The sequence below is a fragment of the Lactuca serriola genome, chromosome 4, assembly GCF_051521515.1.
Source record: "Lactuca serriola cultivar US96UC23 chromosome 4, Lser_US96UC23_V15, whole genome shotgun sequence".
Classification (NCBI taxonomy): Eukaryota; Viridiplantae; Streptophyta; class Magnoliopsida; order Asterales; family Asteraceae; genus Lactuca; species Lactuca serriola.
The window spans coordinates 228,775,436-228,785,454 of record NC_136411.1 but is presented as its reverse complement, the minus strand read 5'-3'; positions in this window follow the sequence as shown (position 1 = coordinate 228,785,454).

The window sequence follows — 10,019 nt, the reverse complement described above, 5'->3', positions numbered from 1 at the left end:
AAACTTTTTTTTTCCTATTGGAGAGTTCAATGACCATTGAACTCAAAATCCATTGAATTCCAAGGTGGTTTCTCACAATTGTTGAGTTTCATCCATTAAATGACACATGGACTTGTCACCTCATTCAACTCTCCTATTAAACTCACCATTGCGGATGCTTTTATAACATCAGCGAATTTAGGCTAAACGTTTTAAAGATTATAAGTTATAAATATTTATCTTATCGAATAATTAAATTCTCGAATATGATAATCGTAAATAAATAAAAATCATTCGTACGCGATACGTGATTATATAAATGATATATATATATATATATATATATATATATATATATATATATATATATATATATATATATATATATATATATATATATATATTGCATACATGTTTTATGAACAAATATTATGGGCTTATAATATTTGGATAAATCCTTATTATAAAGTTAACGAATTATGTTAAATAAACGTTTAAAAATAAAAGATTATTTAGGATAAATAGTATGACGAAAATTGTAGTAGTTGTGATCACAAACTAGTGGATATAAAGAATGCTTAAATCAGACTTTGTATGAAAAAGTTACGATTTTTCATAGTTTCGTCTTCAACCTAACACCACAATATGTGTAGTAAAAAGCAAAATGGGGATCGATTGATTTTTAGCCAAAACAATGTAAAAGGGAGTTGATGTACTTAAAAAATACAAATCTTTCGATATAAAGAACATCGAGAACGGAGTTCGTATGAAAGAATTATGATTTTTGCAAAGTCTTTTACAATGCACTTCTAATTGACTTTAAATTAAAAATGGAATGTGAATTAGTTGTTGAGCTCTAAAACGTTGTATTGCTCGTCGATACGAAACCGGGGATATAAAGAACGTCGAAATGGGAGTTTGTATGCAAAAGACATAAATTTTCAAAGATTGCAAAAAATACACGTCGAGGATAACGTGTCGCAACTAGGAGCGAACCTTTCTGCCTACGCCAAGGCGCGACGTGCCCTCCCATCAGGCTCCTATAAATAGCATGCAATTTCTCCATTTTTCCTTGCACATTTTCATTCTCGAGTTTCTCTCTCTAGAAACCCCCTTCGTTCTCTAGATTTATGACTTTTTGAGTTTCGAAGTATTCGCAACGAGGTGCTGCAGCAATAGAAAGCCCAACAAAAATAAGTATTCAATGTCGAAGTTCTTCCTGCGAACTTTGCGAGTTTTCTTCTAGAAAACCATAAGGTGAGTTTCCCTTGCTACGATTTTAATTATAACTTATATTTATATTCATAGTTGTTATTATGAATATATAAATAAGATTTATCAATAATTACAATATATTAGCGATCAATCTACTTACGGTAGTGATGTCTAAGCTAGAACCGTGATGTGTTTAAAGTGGATTTTCCAAATAGTATACTCTGCATACTAAACTGATCCTACCTCCAGAGTGATCTTGCCATTTTCTTCCTTATTTGATAGAGCTCAATATTTCTTTGATATTATTGAAGAATCCATAAATGGTTAATTATAGTCTTAAAGACGAACAAATACTGAACGTAGTAATATTCGTATTTGGTCATTTTAAAGGGAAAACCGAAGTGTTGATCGAGGAGCTAACATTCCCGTGAATCTTCAACATATAATAAAGTGAGTGTATAGTTACTTTCATGAGCACGATTTAACATAAGTATTGAATACTGAAAGGATTAAATATATGTTGATAGTTTGTTATTTGTATTTTATGCTGATAGTATACTTTATATGTGAATTAAATGCCTATTATTTGGAATATGTGTTAACTATATATTTGATAATACTACATAATGCTCTGTGTGAGCCAGATATTACTATATAAGTGCTAAAACTATTTTTGGTTATACCACGTGACAATCTTATTACAAGTATTATTACTTAAAAATATTCAAGGTATAGCGAATACTTATTGGTTGAATTATGTGTTGAAAAGTATTTCATAAAACATGAAAAAGATTTTGAAGTTAATTACATGCATCATAGTCTTGTCTAGTGATAAAATAAGACTTATAAATGATGCTCAGTTCGAAGCAAGTTGAATAAGTGTTACGTTATACCTTGTGTCGCATGATATTACATTGAGAACTGACTATTTATATTATAGTCTGGACTAGCTATAAGCTAAGACTTACAAGGGATCTTGAATTCACAGTAAATTGAATAAATGGGTGGTAATCATACAAGGTATGTATGCGACATTGAAACGAAGAGTAGAGCTTTGTTCTATGATACTAAAGCGTGTTAGAGTATAGGTTATGTACTAGAGTTATTTGATAAGTTGGATATTGGGTAGTCTCAATTATGGTGTGTCTGTGAAATTTGAATGGAGAGGAGAGTTATGTTTCCATGCCACTATCTTGAGCTCGGGTGCGGGTTCTGTACAAGTCATCTTCTAGAGTAAGATGATGACCACTTACCATTCTATACAGTCTGTTGAAACACTGGCAAGCTCATTACATGTAGGTGTTAATGAATCATACTATCCGAGGAAAAAAATTGTGTGTTTATTTGTTGTACTCTATTAGTGGTGGAGTCAAGTTAAAGTAAAGGGGTATCTCAAATCGATGGGTTCGATTTCCCGGTGTTGCTTATATAACAAATATACAGGAACTATGTTTCATGTTATGGCCGATGTGGGACAATTTTAGAATTTTAAAAATCAAGTTGAAAAAATGATAAACAAAAGAAAGTGCACCTGTGTAAGGGCCAAAATTCAAAATAGGGACCAGTTAAAGTTCAACACTTTACCACTTCAACAACTCACTACTTGTGTTTAAATTTCACAACATCTATATATAAGAAGCTGCGAAAATAAAAGAAAATAAATGTTTGAAAGAAGATTTGAACTTGCAACCTCCAGAAACACTCCCTAACGCCTTAACCATCTGAACCAACTACAACTTATGTTATTATCTCGCTAAACGTATTAATATTATGTATATATACACTATATATAAAATGAAATATTTCTAAAAAAGTTACAATACTGAATTTTTTTTGAGGGGCATCCCGGGATACCCTGGGATCTATTGTGGATTCGCCCCTGACTCCACCCCTCATGGTTTCATTTTGTGACTTACACCGACAAAGGAATCCCTTAACTGTGTAGTCAAACATTTTCTTTAAATGATTCGTCAGGTAAGGTGATTCTTTCAGATGATTGTGATTAGGATTCATGAGAATCAACTGGGCGAGATATGTACATGCATATTGTCTTATAGATATCTTCGTTGGAGTGTGTGTGTTTGTGTGTGTGTGTGTGTGTGTGTGTATATATATATATATATATAGTTTGGTAACAATGGGTTTTTGCAGGTTCATAGATTATGGATTATTATCATAATAACACCGTGGGATTGAAAACACTATGTATCTTACCAGGTTTTCTAGCCTGACCACTCATTTTATATATATCACAGGTAGCGGTGATAAGTCTATTAGGACTTGAATAGGATGCTGATTGACTAAAGAGAATACTCGTAATAGTGTTCAGGACCATTAGATCTTTACGTTGTAACTTGTGTATCTATTGATTATGACATCCTTTGGATTTTATTATTTTGAAACAATCATTTTTACTCAAAATGTTTTAATATACTAATATTTTCCACAAACAAAGATAACATGGTTTTGAAAGCATAAAGAAAAGTTTTTTCGGTTCTGGAAAATTGGGGATGTCTCACAATTGTTCAATTTCTACACCAGCTCTAATATTTTGACGCCAATACCACTTCGAAGTCGACTAGGATCACATGTTTGTAACTAAAGAGTCCTTATATATCTCTAGCGCATATAATTTAGGAAACTGGTCCATAAACTTTGTGTTACCTATCCAAACCTATGACAAAAATAATTTATTTTTACCATTACCCACAATCTTCCTTACCATATAACGAGGAATAATAATATGTGTATTTTATTAAAAGATTGAACCATAGCAGCCCAAACCCCATTATATACTGTGTACTCATGGAACTAGCCTAAGCCACTACAACGACCATGAATAGCGTTAGTTACTTTCACCCAAAGAGCATTGTCTTTATCATAGAATCTTCACCACCACTTTTAAAGAAGCTCCTTATTAAAAGAAAAAATTCCAATATTCAAATCCCCTTTTTTCTGTCAAAACATTATCCTATTTGATCCATATACCTTACGACCCCCTCCTCGACACCCTAAAAGAATTTGGCCCTAATAAACTCTAGATAGCGATATACCACTTCCAAAAGTTTGAAAAGAGACATAAATTAAATGCCAAGACTTCCAATCACAAATTTAGTGATAATTAATAGACTACCAATATAGAAAAGACTAAACTTCAAACTATTTTTTTTCTTGAACCATTGGATATTAACTTTCCATTTTTCCATGCTAGATATCTAAGACCCAACCGGAAAACCAATATAACTAAACGGGATGGAAGTAGCACCACCACCTGTGATTATAGATAGATCATGGACTTCATTGACTGGAGGTCCAACACCAGTTAAGTTTGATTTATTCAAAGTTAGATTCATGCATGAGACTAAGAAAAACATTAAAGAATTGTGACCATGTTGGATAGTGTGTCCAAGGTCATTAACTATTAGTAATATTTCTAATAATAACAGTCATCTTGGGTTGGCCTCAAGACTCAAATTAAGTAGAATTAATAAAGGAAGAATTAGTTTATTAATTATTATGGTTTAATAACAAATTAGAAAACAATTTGGGAATTAGTTAATAGATTAATTAATAAGAAGGGTTGAATATCAATTAATCAATAGTTAATTAATCATGAATATTCCAGAAACCTGGGAAGAAGGGTGGTGGACAAAAATTCCATTTGGCTAAAGGGAATTTTGTTCATAGAGTTGTCCATCCCACATAGGCTTGAGGATAAAACCCTGGAAGGGATCCGAGGCTATAAATAGGGCCTTAAGGATTCATTTGTCCTTGCTCATTCTTTAGCTTGAATTTTTGCCACTTCTTTCTCCTTCCTTGTGGAAGAACCCTCCTTATCCCCTCCTAGTTATTCCGATTATACTCTTTTGAGTTCATTGGGTATGAACCAAGAGAGGGATTTTGGTGTGGGTCCTCATCATCCAAACAAGGTGACACGCACGAAGAGTCAAGCGCGAAGGTCTTTGGTTGCAAAAGAGGTATGTGAATCTTCCTTTGTATTTTCGTTTTCTAGGGTAGATGTAATTAGTATGAAACCATAGATCCATAGGTTGCATGTACACTTAGGTATACCGTAGTTTCCATTTTTCCATTGCCTAGTTTAGAGTGTATTTGATGCGTATAAAACCTAACAGCGGTATCAGAGACATGGGTTCATGATTACATTCACCCTATATCCATATTTTCTGTAAATTCCTGTTTGGAATTGAAGATTTATTAAATATAGATAAATACCAAATTTAAAATGTTTTAAATCTAGAAAATTGATAAATATTATTTTAATATGATTATTTGAATTTGAATATTTATTTGTTATTCAAAAGAGTGAGTTTAAATGTTGAATATTGTTTATACTAGAGATTTATGAATTTGATTATTAATCCCTCATGATTTACTAATCATTACATTGCGTCCTCGTAATTAATTAGAATTAATATTATACAACTAAATTTAAAAGTTTTAAAATTATCCCTATATATATATATATATATATATATATATATATATATATATGAATTGTATTTACTGTATGTATCAGAAAGTAACATGTATCCTCGCATGTTTTAAATATTGACATTGTCAGTTTTACCATGACTAGGCTCATCATTCTGATGTAGGGGTTTAAGAAGGTCTCTATGATTTCTAATGAGATTGGTTTTTAATATGCTTTACGCTTACCACCCTCACCGCCCTATTGCATTTTGAGAATGGAGTTACCGAAAGGGTTTGATGGTGATAATAGTCAATCTAAAGGTATTCTAAATAAAATTAAAAAAATCCTGTTTTGTTTAATTAAAAGTTAATCTTATGTTATCCAAAAAATTACACATTCTCTTTTTAACTTGTTGATGGAGCTCGTGTGGTTAACCGACACATCAATTTGACAGCATAAGTAGGGAATGATGTGAGACTCAAGAATCTCAAGCGTAACTTCATCCGAGGACCACATAATTTTGTATGGGTGATTCACCATCTGTTCAATGATCTGTAGCATCCCTGTCATTGAATTTGAGATGAGAATTATCTGAAATTAACATGCCATTGATAGTCAATGAATCTCAAAGATCTAGGAATTTCGTAGTGATCGAAATTGACAAAGAGTTTTGTCTACCTAAATAACTTTGTGGTGTGTTTGCTGCATCCATTTACGCATCATGAAGCCAAATATAGATCCTAGACTTAATTTAATAATTTGATTTAGGGTGATTGTTTATTAAGGATTTTATATATTGAACTAATTGGAATATTATCTTTTGTAGATGTTGATCCTAGTCAACAACAACAACAATCCCCTTCTTCGTCTTCTTCCTCCACCTCAAAACACTGAAATTCCCTCCAATCCTCTCAATATGAGAATTGAAAAGTTTAAGACCACTAAATCTCTTCTAGACTACAAGTATAAATATGGGGAATCTATAAGTGTGCGTTTTCATAAGATGAAAGCATACTTTGATAAACCGATTGAACTGGGTGTTGGGATTACAAATGAGCATATCATGGATTAGATCTTGTGCTCTCTTCCCACTTCATTCATTAAGTTACTGATGCACAAAATGGTTGATCCCAATATGAACCTCATGGAGCTTCATGATTTGTTAATAGTAGTTGAAGCTATTATACAAGAGATTGTTCAGCGTGATATGGGCATATTTAGTTACAAAATTCATGCATTATCTTAATACTTTATGTTGATTTTATCTCATTTAATGAACAAAATGTGCTTAATTAGTTTATAATTTCATTTTTCAGCAACAATGACATGCTCGGAAGGAAAAGGAAGCGGAACTAGCGATTGGAAGCTTGGATCCTGGATTTTGAAGAAAGAAGGATGTTGCTGGACAGCTTGACCCCTCATCAGTGTTTTGGACGTATCTCATGAACTGTAATTCCGATTGATGAGATTCAAAATGTTCATAAAACTAGACACAATTTTGGATGACTTTCGTGTTTTGAGAAAATGCTGATTCCAAACGGAATCGACGAGTTGGGCCTCAACTCGACACATCACGTAGAACATTCGCGATTCTGGACACTGACTTGCCGTACACGGATTTGAAGTGACGGACTCACCAAGTAGGTCACTGGACTCAACGAGTCACCTCTGTTTTGTGAAAATCTATATAAAGGGCATTCTTGCCTGATACCATAGCATATAGATGAACCCTTGGAGGCCAATTGTCGACTAAAGGTGTTGCTAGTGCGTGGGAAGCTAAGGAATCAACCCTACGTTCGATTTTAAGGAGAATCAAGGAAAAGTCAAGTTTACTCTTTACCTAATCTATTGTTTGAACTATGTTTTTACCAATTGATTTTGTTTTTGAGCTTGTTTCTGTTGTAATCACGAGCTAAAACTCATACCTTCTGTTTAGGATAGATGACTTTGTGATTATGGTTTGATTTTGTGGTTGGATAACTTTAATTTGGTGAACTTTGTTTTATTAAGCTTGTTAAAGAACCTTATACATTAACCATAACTATTTTCTGTTAGTTATTAAGTAATTAAGCTTCATCAACATCAAGTTTTTGGCGCCATTGCCGGGGCACGGTTCAAATAGTTAATTTTATTTGCTAATTGTTATTGTTTTTATTTTATTGATTTATTTTTATTTATTATGTATTTTTCAAATCTTGATGCTTTTGATGCTTTTCTTGAGGAAGCAGTACAGGAAATTGAGCAAGAAGATGAGGAGTATGACTCAAATGATGATTTGAAGAAAATTGGAAGATGGTAAGATAACATCTTGCCCAACGAACAATAGCAATCTGAGTAACAAGAGGCAAAGTTCCAAGATGATGAATTTAATCCAGAAAGATATTTGGAGGAGCTAGAAAGGTTGCTAGCAGAGAGGTCAGATGAAGAACAAGAACAAGCTGAATTGCAGGAACCAAGCTGTGGTTTGACCATTACCACAACATGGCCCCCTGTATTTCTAGTTTGTGTTTTGAAGCATGGGGTGAAAATTCCAACTTTGAAGAAAGTTCTGAAGCGCGATACGTTTCTGATTAGTACCCAAGCAATCCCAACCCTTGTCAGAATTCTTGTGTTTTATGTATTCAAGCTTGTTTGGCTAATTTTAGAAGAAAAGAGCCAAATTTTACAAATTGGTCCAAAGAAAATATTTAATGCAATGGATGGATTAGCATTGAGTTTATTGGAAATTTATTAAGTTGGGAGTCTAGCTCAAGACTCGCACAAAAAGAAGCGCTTGCGGGAGGCAACCCATCATTAGAGTTTGCTTTTATTTTTCTTTCTAAACTTCTAGTATTTAGGGATAATTTAGGTTTTTTATGTTGTTTTTTATTACTTGGTATTTGTTTTTGATCTTTTCAGAATATAGGATGGGGGATAGAATGAATGAATAAAGTGTGTGGAATAAAATGTGAGATCGAGTCTAAAATGAGAAGAATGGGAGAATTGAGTCTAATTATGACTCCGGTAATTAAACAACTGAAGGGATGTGCTTTTACTGAAGAAAAATGAGGGGGAATATTGCTATAATAATCTCCTCAAACCCCAGAAACAAACCTAAAGCAGGAGTTAATTTTATTCACTCAGTGAAGAAAACTCGTCGAGTTCCATTCAGATACTCGACGAGTCCATTTGGAAAAACCTGACTGTTACCACTTTTATTGACTTAACTTGGCGAGTTCACTCTGGACTCGATGAGTTACTCTTTATCTTACCTTCAAGTTGGTGATTTGATTACATTTGACAAGGTCAATTGGCTATACTATTAAAGATCAATTTCAGAGAATTTCCAAGACCTTTTACTCGATATTTTGGAGTTATACAACACGAGATGAATGACACCTAAGGCATGGATGTGCTGTTCTCATGCCAAACTCAGCTGAAGTTGGAGCTTAAAAAGAAGAATATCAATCTCACAACTACTATCCCAGGGGAGTTTGTTCCAATTATCTCTTTACTTTTATGTTTTTTTTATCATGCATAACATGCATTGGGGACATTGCATGAATTAAGTGTGGGGTAGGGGGTTGGTTACATTAGTTGAAATTTTAGTTAAAATTTGAAATTTTTGCATAAAAATTGCTAGGATTAAATTATAAAATTTTGGTAAAAGCAATTAGGAATCATACTAGTATTATGTTTGATGATTTTATGAAAACCCAAATGTTTAGTTGAGCCTACATACGTTATAGTGCATTTGTGGCCCCCTTTATTCTAGTGAAATCATGGGACAAAAAGACAACCTCGCTTAGTTTGAGGGACGCAATATGTTTAGCATCGTGTACTTGAAATTTATCCAAGAAAACTAATATCTTTAACCAATAAAGGTTGAAGTTGTGCGCCCCTGATTAAGCATGTAGGTTTTGAGTGAGAAAAAAGTGAGATACATGTTAAAGAGAGAGAGAGAGAGAGAGAGAGAGAGAGAGAGAGTTACAAGAAAAGTAGTAAGAATTCTGGAGCAATCAAAGTGAAGATCAAGAGATCAAAATTCTGAAGATTCAAATAGCTGAAGATACCAAAAATTAAAAAAGGTGGTGAGTTCAAACAAATCAAGATCAAATATCAAAGAAGTGAAGAATTCCAATAGCTCCATATTGGTATCGAAAAGTTGTAATTTCTAGATTATGTATGCTTGGGTTGCTTTTCCAAAAATACCTTGAGGTTAAGAAAGTTTTCTGGGGATGGATTCGGAGGGATGCATAAAATAAGCGTTGTTCAAAAGAAGTGGGCGAGTGTTTATGAGGATTGTAAGTATTTAGAATTGAGGGGGGTCCTTAGGAAAAATTTTAGACACAAATGCATGCGTTGCGGTCTTGGAATAATGGTTGGGTTCGATTGGGATTGTCTTATGTGGTAT